A 10,741-nucleotide genomic window follows, 5' to 3' on the forward strand; every position below is an offset into this window, starting at 1 on the left:
TGACTCTGCTCTTTCAGCCTCAGGAGTCCCTGAGCTCACATGAAATTGAAATTGTGTCCATTAATTAAAAATGGTCAATCGCAATTTTTAATGAGAATGAATGAATGTAATATCTTCATCCTGAGCCCCTAACCCTAATCCAGTAATGTAATCCCTATCCATTCCTTCATCAGAGATTACCTGTAAAGCTTCTCAGCTGTCTTTAGTCACAGACAACTTCAACACTGGGGACTTAACAGCCCCTTGTGGGTGTTTGTCCTGATCCCCATTTCTATCCACTGACAGCCCCTGTCCTGTTTCTTGTGGCCTTTTTGTTCTGTGTTGATACATATTCAATAAGCCTGCATTCCATTTAGCTCCAGGGTGGGATGTCAACTTCTGATAGTAAAGATAACCTGTCTCCAGAATTCATTCATGCCTCTGACAGACACTTAAATGCCAGGGACTGCTATTAAACCAGGCATCGACTCATTTGACCCCTCCTCCTCAGCCCAATTAATAATTGAATGACTTTAGCTTTTCTCTCTCTGTCTGTGCAGCAGCCGGTCTTCTCACCTAGCCTCCCGGTTGAGGAGAGTAGTTGTTTTCAGAAAGGAGAGAAAACAATCAAAGCAACCCCGACAGTGTGTCTAGTTTAGGGGAGGATCTCAATTGCACACTTCTCACGTTCTTTCTCCTCAAGGATTCTCCCTATATTCTCCCTATATCCCTGGCTATGAAACCAATATGGGGTTCTCATATTTTCACTTATCTGCAGCGAAACAAGACTTGTCCACAGGTCAAAGGGCGGCTGCACAGCGAGACAGGAGACATCATCAATAATCCCTGAATGTCAGGGAAAGGTGAAATAATAAGAAGGAGAGGAAATAACGAAGCTCCCTCCTGTGAGAGATAGAGGGAACAGACAGACTCCTCACAGTGAGATGTCTACTGGCTAGGTTCTGAGAGGTAGACAGCACTGTTATCAGATAGAGACAGGAAGATACACAGTGTGACACAAACGGACACTGGATAGGCTGTACGACAGGTACAGCCAGAAGAGGATGGGCTGTCCCTGTGAGCTGGGTTCCTCCTTAGGTTTCATCCAAGGGATTTGTGCGAGCCAATGTGCCTATGGTAATGTTTTGGATTTTGCTTGCTCTTTGGGATTAAAATCAAATGTTTTTTGTCGCTTTCTTCGTAAACAACAGGTGTGGCCTAATAGTGAAATGCATACCGATGGGCCCTTCCCAACACTGCAGAGTGAAAGAAATTGGGGGAGAAATTATAGAAAAGTAAAACACGGAAAAATAGATACACAACGAGTAACGATAACTTAGCTATATGCAAGGGATACCAGTACCGAGTCGATGTGCAGGGGTACGAGGTAATCGAGGTAGATATGTACATATAACTAGGAATAAAGTGGCAGATAGTTAACAGTAGCAGCAACGTGTGTGATGAGGCAAAAAACGTTTGTGCAAAAAGGGTCAAAGCAAATAACCAAATAGTGTAGATATCTGGACTAACTACACTATGTTAACAAACTATTTACATGTTTTATGGCTTAGGGGTAGAAGCTGTTCGGGTCCTGTTGGTTCCAGACTTGGTGCATTGGTACCGCTTGCCGTGCAGTAGCAGAGAGAACAGTCTATGACTTGGGTGTCTGTAGTCTTTGACAATTTCTAGGGCCTTCCTCTGACACCGCCTGGTATAGAGGTTCTGTATGGCAGCGAGCTCGGCCCCAGTGATGTACTGGGCCGTGCACACGGCACTTCCCTCTGTAGCGCCTTGTGATCAGATTCCAAGCAGTTGCCATACCAAGCGGTGATGCAGCCAGTCAAGATACTCTCAATGGTGCCGCTGTACACATTTTGTTACGATCTGAGTGCCCATGCCAAATCTTATCAGCCTCCTAAGGCAGAAGAGGTGTTGTTGTGCCCTCTTCACGTCTGTGTCGGTGTGTTTGGACCATAATACATCCTTAGTGATGTGGACACCGCAGCTCTCGACCTGCTCCACTATAGACCTGTCGATGCGAATGGGGGCGTGCTCGGCCCTCCTTTTACTGTAGTCCATGATCAGCTCCTTTGCCTTTCTAAGGTTTTTGTCTTGGCACCACACTGCCAGGTCTCTGACCTCCTCCCTATAGGCTGTCTCACCGTCACCGGTGATGAGGACTACTACCGTCATGTGGTCAACAAACTTAATGACGGTGTTGGAGTTGTGCGCGGCCACGCAGTCGTGGGTGAACAGAGAGTACAGGAAGGGACTAAGCACGCTCCCCTGGGGTTCAGTGTGGCAGATGTGTTTTTGCCTACCCTCACCACCTGTAGGCGTCCCATCAGGAAGTCCAGGATCCAGTTGCAGAGGGAGGTGTTCGGTCCCAGGGTCCTTGGCTTAGTGATGAGCTCGGAGGGCATTATGGTGTTGAACGTTGAGCTGTAGTTAATGAACAGGATTCTCATGTAGGTATTCCCTTTGTCCAAGTGGGAAAGGGCAGTGTGGAGTGCAGTAGAGATTGCATCATCTGTGCATCAATTACGGCGGTATGCAAATTGAAGTGGGTCCAGGGTGTCTGGGATGATAGTGTTTATGTGAACCCTGACCAGCCTTTCAAAGCATTTCATGGCTACAGATCTGAGTGCTATGGGGCGTCATTTAGACAGTTTACCTTGGCGTTCTTTAGCACAGGGACTATGGTGGTCTACTTGAAATATGTAAAGTGCATTTGGAAACTATTATTTTTCCACATTTTCTTAAGTTACAGCTTTATTCTAAAATTGATTAAAAATAAATACATTCTCATCAATCTACACAAAATACCCCATAATGTCAAAGCGAAAACAGGTTTTTCGACATTTTTGTACATTTTTTTAAAATAAAAAAGAGAAATCCCTTATTTACATACGCATTCAGACCATTTGCTATGACACTCGAAATTGAGCTCAGTGTCACACCCTGATCTGTTTCATCTGTTTCATGCTTGTCTCCACCCCACCAGGTGTCTCCTATTTTTCCACATTATCCCCTGTGTATTTATACTTGCGTTTTCTGTTTGTCTGTTGCCAGTTCATCTCATCAAGTCGTGTTTTTCCGTGTGTTACCTTCTCTCTAGTTTTGTTTTCTAGTCTTCCCTGTTCCGACCTTTCAGCCTGCCCTGACCCTGAGCCTGCCTGCCATTCTGTCCCTTGTTGACTCTGCCTTGGATTACGAACGTCTGCTTTCCCTCGACCTGCCCTTTTGCCTGACCCTTTGTGATAATAAATAAATATTCTGACAACCGAACCATCCGCCCCCTGTGTCTGCATCTGGGTCTTATCCTCAGTTGTGATAGTACGAACTGGCCATGACTGACCCAGCAGACTCACACCAGCTCCACACTGCTGTCTCCCTGCAAGGAGCCACCATTGGAAGACAGGAGGAGCTACTTCAGAACCTTATTGAAGGACTCCATACCTTGGAGGAACGCCATGACCATATGTTAAACTCATTACAGGAGCAAGCCACAAGGAAACCTCCCAGGCGCTCAGTAACCTCGCTACAAGCGATGCTTCTCCCACCCCAAAACACGCCAAAGAACACCATACCTACTGTGAAGCATGGGGGTGGAAACATCATGCTTTGGGGCTGTTTTTCTGCAAAAGGACCAGGACTACTCATCCGTGTAAAGGAAAGAATGAATGGGGCCATGTATCATGAGATTTTGAGTGAAAACCTCCTTCCATCAGCAAGGGCATTGAAGATGAAACGTGGCTGGGTCTTTCAGCATGACAATGATCCCCAACACACCGCCGGGCAACGAAAGAGTGGCTTCGTAAGAAGCATTTCAAGGTCCTGGAGTGGCCTAGCCAGTCTCCAGATCTCAACCCCATAGAAAATATTTGGAGGGAGTTGAAAGTCTGTGTTGCCCAGCAACAGCCCCAAAACATCACTGCTCTAGAGGAGATCTGCATGGAGGAATGGGCCAAAATACCAGCAACAGTGTGTGAAAACCTTGTGAAGACTTACAGAAAATGTTTGACCTCTGTCATTGCCAACAAAGGGTATATAACAAAGTTTTGAAATAAACTTTTGTTATTGACCAAATACTTATTTTCCACCATAATTTGCAAATAAATGTATAAAAAATCCTACCATTTGATTTTCTGGAGAAAAAAAATCTATTTTTTTCTGTCATAGTTGAAGTGTACCTATGATGAAAATTACAGGCCTCTCATCTTTTTAAGTGGGAGAACTTGCACAATTGGTGGCTGACTAAATACTTTTTTGCCCCACTGTAGCTGCCGTTTCCATCACAAATCCCAATCCTTTTTTATGCATTTTTTCATAAACCTGGGTCAGTGGAAACCTGGTTCTGACTAGAGGGAGTACAGCTACGACCGGAAGTGATTTTTTTTCGTAGCAGGTTAGAATAATTCAGAAGGCAGGTTAGGAGACGTAGGTTAGAAAAAGGGTTAGGGTTAGCTAACATGCTCTCCTAACCTGCTGCAAAAAGTAACTTCCGGTCGTAGCGGTTCCCTCTAGTCACAACATGGAAACTGCCTGGGTGTGTGTTTGGTGTGGGGATCCCCTATGCCACGGAAGGCGTAGCTCTTTGAACCTTAATCGCACAAAGCATTTTATTTGGCATGGAACACTATTTATAGGGAATACTATTTGTATTCTACCCCTTGCTTTGCTCTAGCTGACCCTCTTCAATGTACTCTGAACTTTTAGTATAAGGCTTTTTCAGTACCCTCAATCCCACTGCCCAACCAAGTGTGGGGTCAGAAAACCCTGTCACCAGCAGGTGGTGCACTAAGTATGGTGCTTCAGGGGGCAGGGAGAGTACATGGGTGGAGAGAGGGGGTAGGTGGGGCACAGAGAGAGGTAGATGAAGGGAGAGAGGAATGTGGATGAAGACATGGAAAAGGTGATATGACAATCGTTCTTTTATGGGTATGTTTTGGTACCCAAAGAATGATACATTCATATAACGTGTCATCGATTCTATTGCAGAAGTTGTGTGATAAATTCACAGAGTGTGGTACTATGGGTTAGGGTTAGGGTTCAATGGTAGCCGATAACATTGGTTAACTTCTGATGAAAGGACGCACAATTGAGACCAGCGTCTCATTTTCAATGGTGCCCTGAGACCGTAAAAGACACAATAACAAGTACATTACTTGTATGCAGGCCATGGAAGAACTGGGAAATGTTCAGCTTCCAGGATGGTGTTCAATGGTGTAATTTAGTTTCATGAACATGGTTCAGTTAATATGCACAACACCAGATTCCCTCCCTCTCGTACCTCATCTTTGTTTTCCCAGTGGGCCCTTTCATAACTATGAATTATGCAATAATCATTTAAGAAAATATATATATGTATCCAACGTTGTTCCTCTCCCTCCTCTTCGGTGCAAGAGAATTTAATTTGCAAGTGTATTAGAATTAAGGTATTCATAGCAATTATTGCTTCATGTAATTATTGAAATAAGGGGTCTTCATTCATCACGGCTAGATTGGAGTAGTGCCTGTCAAGACACCCTGATCATTTCTGCACAGAATTATTAAGGAGTGGGATGCCTGTGGTCAAAGTGCTCCAAATTGTACCACACTGCATCAATTTACTGCCCAATGGGTTCTGGGGTGAGCTCAGTGACGCTGTAGGATATCATTATGGAGGTTGATGAGGAAAATGTCAACTCAATCCATGTAAAAATCAGTTTGACTGTATGAGTAGTAGCCTACTGTTTTAAGTAAGTTGAAAACTGAAACGACTTCAGATGAATCAGAAATGTGTTTTTTCTGTGCCTGGGTTATTTTTTTATCTGTCTCTTTTGATGTGAGGCACTCCTTTTTACACTGAATAAAAATATAAACGCAACATGCAACAATTTCAAAGATTTTACTGAGTTACAGTTCATATAAGGAAATCAGTCAATTGAAATAAATTCATTAGACCCTAATCTATGGATTTCACATGACTGGAAATACAAATATGCATATGTTGGTCAAAGATACCTTTAAACAAAGTAGAGGTGTGGATCGGAAAACCAGTCGCTATCTGGTGTGACCACCATTTGCCTCATGCAGTGTGACACATCTCCTTCGGGAAGAGTTGATCAGGCTGTTGATTGGTGGCCTTTGGAATGTTGTCCCACTCCTCTTCAATGGCTGTGCGAAGTTGTTGGATATTTTGGCGGGAACTAGAACATGCTGTCCCAAACATGCTCAATGGGTGACGTCTGGCGAGTATGCAGGCCATGGAAGAACTGGGAAATGTTCAGCTTCCAGGAATTGTGTACAGATCCTTGCGACATGGGGCTGACAATGGACCTCAGGATCTCGTCACAGTATCTCTGCACATTAAAATTGCCATCGATAAAATGCAATTGTGTTCGTTGTCCGTAGCTTATGCCTGCCCATATCATAACCCCACCGCCACCCCACCACCGACTGTTCACAATGTTGACATCAGCAAACCCTTCGCCCACACAACACCATACACACTACCCGGTACAGTTGAAACAGGGATTCATCAGTGAAGACCACACTTCTCAAGCGTGCCAGTGGGCATCGAAGGTGAGCATTTGCCCACTGAAGTCGGTTACGACCCCGAACTGCAGTCAGCGTCCCTGAGATGCTTTCTGACAGTAATTATTTGATTATGCAAACCCACAGTTTCACCAGCTGGTGGCTGGTCTGAGACGATTCCGCAGGTGAAGAAGCCAGGTGGGAAGGTTCTGGGCTGGCGTGGTTACAGGGTGTCTGCAGTTGTGAGGCCAGTTGGATGTACTGCCACATTCTCTAGGCGGCTTATGGTAGAGAAATTAACATTCCTGCAGTCAGCATCCCAATTGCACACTCCCTCAACTTGAGACACCTGTGGCATTGTGCCGTGTGACAAAACTGCACATTTTAGAGTGGCCTTTAATTGTCCCCAGCACAAGGTGCACCTGTGTAATGATCATGCTGTTTAATCAGCTTCTTGATATGCCACACCTGTCAGGTGGATGGATTATCTTGGCAAAGGAGAAATGCTCACTAACAGGGATTTAAACAAATTTGTGCACAAACTTGGAGAGAAATAAGCTTTTTGTGCGTATGGAACATTTCTGGTATCTTTTATTTCAGCTCATGAAACATGGGACCATGTTGTGTTTATATTTTTGTTCAGTGTATTTGTGTCAGAGGTGTTTGTTGCTGCTCACCTGCATCCCCCTAGAATGTATTTTCTCCAAAAATAAGTAATCTTCGAGGAGTAAGATTGTGTCAGACTGATACTGGAAAATCACAAAGACCTGCTCGTATTTGCTACAGTGCATAAGCTTATATTTAGTCATTCACAAGGAAAATATTTGTATTTCTATGCAAGTGATAGAGTGGTACTCTGGCTGTGAGAGATGAGGAAAGCTTTGGCCCTGGCCCCTGGATATGTGCTCAGTCCAAGGCCCCTGTGCACTATGGATTGGAGTGGGGGGGCTGTGCTCTCCTTCTCCCTGCCTCTGCTCTTTGTCCACTGTCCTTGGCAGCCCTGCAAAGAGCACCAGTCCTCTCTGTGTCATTCAAGGGGAAATAATATGATATTGTCTTCATTAAGCAGGCCATGTTTTAGGAAGCCTGGGCCTTGAGCAGGGCAGAGATGCTGGACAGAGAGGGTGGGTGGTGGTTGAGGGGTGGGATCGGGAATGGAGGGGGGGCACCGCGACTGAGCAGAATCCTCAAGCGAGGCCTTCTTTGTCTCCCTCTGTTTTATGGTTGGTTACTGTGGAGATTCATATTCAAATGAACCTGGGCTGTGAATAGTTGGTTCACACACTACATTGTGAACCCCCCCCTTGATTATAGCTAATTACAATGACGAATGAAACACTAAAGAGAAAGCAGTCTCAATCAAATCCGTGCTCAGGCGTGAAACCCTTTTGCAGTGTTTTGGCAAGCTGCGTGCAAAGCTTTCTGGGGGGTTTTGGGTAGTGAGGGGCACCCTTGTCTTAAGGAGAGAGCTGGTTGGCTTTGGCACTTGCCAAAACAACCTTGGATAAATGACCAGAGATGGCTGGTTCACCGGCAGTGCAAGTCTGGAGCTTTGCCGTAAACCATGACAGCTTTATTGGATCCAGACCAACCCCAGGAGCCTGTAGAAGTGACAGACACTGATTAATGTTGGTTTTATGTAGCACAATACCCACTAAGTCCCTCCCCAGCATTAATGATGCAAGGGTATAGAGGTGACATTGAAGAAATGTTCATAGATCATCTCAACAGTGTGTGTGTCACAGATATATGATACACAGATTATGACACCGAAGCACACAACCTGTTCTGTCAGTGTGTGTATGTGTGTGTGTGGTGTGCAGTACTTTGAAGTCACACGATTTCCTTCACCCCTGAGATCACTCTGCTCTCTAACTGTGTAATGCCTGCTCCTGACAAGGGGTCAGGTTACCCCGTACCTTCCTAAGTCCACCTCACCCTGCTTCCTTTGACAGAGTCAATACAAGCCACAGGATTTCCCTCAGGAGAACATGAGAGCATAGGCAGGAGGCTGGAGGGAGCCACCAGGCAAATCCACCGGGTAAATGTCCATTCTTAGAAAGAGGTCTGTAGGATCAAATTTGTCAACAGTCACAAATCCTGCCAGTCAACATAATCATCAGAACTATGGATACATTGAAATTGGGTTGAAAATTTCACATAGAAACATTAACAAATATTTTTCATCCTATATGAAATATACAGTACCAGTCAAAAGTTTGGACACACCTAATCATTCCAGGGTTTTTCTTTAGTGTCACTATTTTCTTCATTGTAGAATAATAGTGAAGACATCAAAATTAGTGAGGGGCACCCTAAATAATATTTGGTAACACTTTATTTGGCTCCCGAGTGGCGCGGCGGTCTAAGGCACTGCCTCTCAGTGCTAGAGGTGTCACTACAGACACCCTGGTTTAATCCAGGCTGTATCACAACCGGCTGTGATTGGGAATCCCATAGGGCGGCGCACAATTGGCCCAGTGCTGTCCGGGTTTGGCCAGTGTAGGCCGTCATTGTGAATAACAGTTTTTTTCTTATCTGACTTGCCTAGTTAAATGCTGGTTAAATTAAAAATATATATATATAAATATTAAAAAAACATCTAGCATCATAACACGTTATGGCATGGTCATAACCATGTTATAACTGACATAACGTTTCATAATACTGTCATGAGTCATGACCCATATATTTAGACCTGTTGTGACATGTATTGTGTATTTGACGGCTGGTTACGACCCCTACATAAGATTGTCAAAACCCACAAAACATACCACACAAGACAAACACTTCCATTAAACTATAGCCTACTTCTAAACAGCATTTTTGTTTTATAAAATGTTCTGAAATTTAACATATTACATTATCATTGTAATTGTGCACACATTGATGTCAGACATTTACCTACCTCAATGCTCTGTTGCTGATGACTGGGATGAATGCAGGATTCAGGAGCAGGACAAGACACCTTCTTTGTGACTGATGACCGACATAAGGGCATGTACGTGATTGGTCTATCTGGCTTATATGATTATGATGGTCAGAATGCTGCTTGGCAGAGTCATGTAGGGTATTTTCTTAGTCCAAGTAAAGTGACACAGGATGGTCATAAAGTGTTTTTTTATTTTTTATTTGTTTTTACAATTTATTCAAAATACGATTAAAAACAACATGACTGTAAAAAAAAAATCATAACGGCTAGCTTAGTTAGCGGGGGTGCGCGCTAAATAGCGTTTCAATCGGTGACGTCACTTGTTCTGAGACCCTGAAGTAGTAGTTCCCCTTGCTCTGCAAGGGCCGCGGCTTTTGTGGAGCGATGGGTAACGATGCTTCGTGGGTGACTGTTGTTGATGTGTCCAGAGGGTCCCTGGTTCGCGCCAGGGTATGGGCGAGGGGCAGTCTATAACTAGTGTATGGCACAAGATGCAACTGAAATTTTGCTGGTGGGGAGAGAGTGAGAGAGGGTGGAGGAGGATGCTTGGCTTGAAGCGCTGGGCTTGTGATGACATGCATTATCTGAATTGGGCCCACAGAATTATACCTACGGAGGAACTTTGAATGACTTAACGTTGGACCAGAGCTAGCTAGCTAGCAAACAAGCTTGTGTGTGCAGAGCGGCACCAGAATTAAAAACACATCTTACCTTTTAGTATTTAATAAATCACTTGTGAAATGTGATAACTATAGTATCCCTAACTAGCATTTAAGTAAAGAAAATATATAATTAATTTCTCCCTAATTTCTGAATCACGTTTGTGACGTCAGTAGGCTACAGCGATGCTTCAGAGGGGGAGGGGCAGGTAGCCTGCACACACACTGGCAAAGATTTTCAGCTGGCTGGCAGACACTGGAATAGAGTGAGGGCTTTGTTGCGTTCCAACCCCTGGAACAGAGTATGCTACCTCGCCCATGCTGCTCCAGTTTCAACTATTCTGCCTTATTATTATTCGACCATGCTGGTCATTTATGAACATTTGAACATCTTGACCATGTTTTGTTATAATCTCCACCCGGCACAGCCAGAAGAGGACTGGCCACCCCACATAGCCTGGTTCCTCTCTAGGTTTCTTCCTAGGTTTTGGCCTTTCTAGTGAGTTTTTCCTAGCCACCGTGCTTCTACACCTGCATTGCTTGCTGTTTGGGGTTTTGGGCTGGGTTTCTGTACAGCACTTTGAGATATCAGCTGATGTACGAAGGGCTATATAAATACATTTGATTTGATTTGATTTTGATTTACTATGAA

Source organism: Oncorhynchus mykiss, chromosome 1, assembly GCF_013265735.2.
Source record: "Oncorhynchus mykiss isolate Arlee chromosome 1, USDA_OmykA_1.1, whole genome shotgun sequence".
Lineage (NCBI taxonomy): Eukaryota > Metazoa > Chordata > Actinopteri > Salmoniformes > Salmonidae > Oncorhynchus > Oncorhynchus mykiss.